This window comes from Saccopteryx leptura, chromosome 1 (genome assembly GCF_036850995.1).
Source record: "Saccopteryx leptura isolate mSacLep1 chromosome 1, mSacLep1_pri_phased_curated, whole genome shotgun sequence".
Classification (NCBI taxonomy): Eukaryota; Metazoa; Chordata; class Mammalia; order Chiroptera; family Emballonuridae; genus Saccopteryx; species Saccopteryx leptura.
In genome coordinates this window covers 104,995,409-104,998,294 of record NC_089503.1, presented here as the reverse complement: position 1 = coordinate 104,998,294, position 2,886 = coordinate 104,995,409, and the positions used below count along the sequence as shown (strand labels likewise).

Here is a 2,886-nt window from a genome sequence, read left to right as displayed (position 1 = left end):
TGAAGTCCAAGTATCTAATCAAATCAACTCCATCTCTGAGTTCCTGCTGGCCAAGGTAGACAGGATGGCTAAAACCAATCATTATTTGGGACAACTCTTGCCTCCCTGTGGCCTTGCAGGAACCCCAGAACTTCTGTGGGTCTCAGTCTGTGGTTTCCTCTCAGCAGGGAGCTGATGATGCTACCACAAGCTGGTCTTCCACCATCTGTCTGTCCAGCATTGTGGCGCCTACTGAACTTCTCAGCTTCCTGTCCAGGGCAGCCTGTCCCCTCAATGACAGGCAGCTTTGCAACTGGCCCCAGTCTCACCATGCCACACCAGGGCCTGGTGCTGGCATCTTTCCTGGCACCATTTGGCTACTGGCCTACAGAAGCAGCCCTCACCAACAGGCTGCATTTGAGTCAGCCCCCCCCCCCCCCCTTTCCTCCTTTGAGCTGAAATATAAAACCGTGTTGACTACCCCTTGGTGGTAGGAGAGCCTGGAATCAAGAAATGACATTCCTTTCCAGTGACTCAGTCCAAGTATGGTTATCAGTAATTTCCCAGTAACAAGAGCAGTCCAGGCAGAGCAGACAGTATGAGTAGACACAGCAGTGTCACTTGTTGGGGTCTATTGAGCGTCTAGACCAGGGTATAGGAGGCCCGTGGGAGGTCAGGTGGGAGAGGGAGGATGGACAGGGTGGTGAAGGGCCTTGAAGGCCCAGCTAGTAGGACGCATGTAGCTCTCACCTGATGCAGAGTAGTCATGTGATGAGATCTGGAGTTTAGAAAGATCATGGTGTGTGTGTGTGTGTGCACGTGTATGCACACACATGCAACAAAAGGCTACTAAAAAACATATTAACCTACTGCATACTCCCTTCCCTGCCTGGCTGGGTCTGGGTCTGGTGCTCCCCTGTTCCCTGGCAGGGTGATGGCTGTGTAGGGTGACGATGCTCACAGGCACATTGCTAGACGCTTGTCCCACTTTGCCTTGGCTGTTAATCCCAGTAAAGTCACGGGGAGGGCGGAGAGTACAGCCATGTCCTGTGGGATAGGTGGGTAGCAAAAACCAGTCAGGGCAGTGACAGAATTCATTGTGTATTTTTGTCCTTGGAAGATAAAAAAGTACAGGTCTTAGAGAACTCTTCTGCCCAGGCTTCTTCCCAGGGGTGAGTGGGAGGTTATACCAAAGGTTTTTCATTTCCCCACGATCACAGCCAGATCCAGTTTCAAGGGCTTGGAGCTTCCTCTTTGAGCCAAGTAGATGCCCAGCTCCCCCTCACCCCCAAATGACTCCTAAACCAGCTGGACTGCCGGCAAGCCTGGCATCAGAAAACTCAGAGCCAGGTAACGAGAGGAGGGGGAAAGTGCCCAGCCCTGACAGCACTTTGAATTTATTCCCACCATCTCAGGTTCCCTATTGTACAGCACGCTCTTCCCCACCCTGCAAATGCAGCTGTATTTTAGGCTGTGACAGCACAGGTTTTGGGGCTGTCTAGAAATAACAGCTGTGTGTGCTGCCCCTGAAGAGATGCGCCCTTTCCAAATACACAAAGCAGGAAGATGACCTGCCGATTCTGCGGGAGGCAGTAAACCACACGCTCGATTATAATGACATACATTTAATCACAATTGTCTTATGGTATTTGAAATTTCTTATTTAATCAGTAATGAGGCGACCTAGCAATTAATGCTCCTGCAACTGCTCACCCTCGTCTGCGCGCAGAGTCGGTTTTATACTCATCGTTCTATTTTATATCATCTTTCTCTTTCTGGAATTAGTAAAGGTGGTCTAATGAGTTGTAAGAAAACATCAATTTCTCTTTTTGTTGCACCCACGAGCTTATCATGGTTTTTAATCAAAATACTGAGTTAATTTGCAGGAAGGCATGTTTGGACTTCGGGGTCTGCCTGGGTGGAGAAGCCAAGGTGGAAGTCAGCTGGCTCATTTTCCTCCCCCTCTGCCAGCTGTAAGCCCCTCTGGAGATGGCTGAGGACAGGAGACAGCTTCATGGGGTGTGACCTGGGTGGTTGCACAGGCCCCAGGCTGACAAGGGCCTCTGTTTGGTTCAATAATCTGCTCTCATGGTCTTGAGAGCCTTCGTACCTTTTGAAAAAGGGACCCTGCATTTTCTTTCTGCACTGGGCCCCGCAGATCACATAGCTGGTGCTGCTTGAGGATTTGTCAGCGTCGCACTCCGTGCATTAGCGGTGTGGGCTCTGTGCTAAGGAGCGCAGTGTGTGAGGTGGGCACACGTCATGGCGTAGGGGGCAGGCAGGTGGGAGGTAATCTGTCTTTTTTTTTTTTTTTTTTTTTTTTGCATTTTTCTGAAGCTGGAAACAGGAAGAGACAGTCAGACAGACTCCCGCATGCGCCCGACTGGGATCCACCCGGCACGCCCACCAGGGGGCGATGCTCTGCCCACCAGGGGGCGATGCTTTGCCCATCCTGGGCGTCGCCATGTTGCGACCAGAGCCACTCTAGCGCCTGGGGCAGAGGCCACAGAGCCATCCCAAGCGCCCGGGCCATCTTTGCTCCAATGGAGCCTTGGCTGCGGGAGGGGAAGAGAGAGACAGAGAGGAAGGCGCGGCAGAGGGGTGGAGAAGCAAATGGGCGCTTCTCCTGTGTGCCCTGGCCGAGAATCGAACCCGGGTCCTCCGCACTCTAGGCTGACGCTCTACCGCTGAGCCAACCGGCCAGGGCCTAATCTGTCTTTAGTGTCCCCAAAGCTTCCTTCCATTGCTGTCCTGAAGCTCAGGCCATAAGAACAGCAAGTAAAGCAGATGTCAGTGACAGGGACCATGAGTAGAGATTCTTTTTTGGGGGGAGGGGAAAAGGTTTTTTTTCCTTTTTCTGAAATTCACTTAAAAAAATTATAACAATGGCTAGCCTTATTGAACACC

The 2,886-nt window shown here is 51.6% G+C and overlaps 1 non-coding gene across 1 annotated transcript; it reads right to left on the bottom strand.

Moving 5' to 3' along the window:
• Window positions 1-2,610: 2,610 nt before the first annotated feature.
• Window positions 2,611-2,686, bottom strand: TRNAS-AGA (transfer RNA serine (anticodon AGA)). Its single transcript has one exon. It is a non-coding gene; the product is annotated as a tRNA-Ser (tRNA).
• Between the last annotated feature and the right edge of the window lie 200 nt (window positions 2,687-2,886).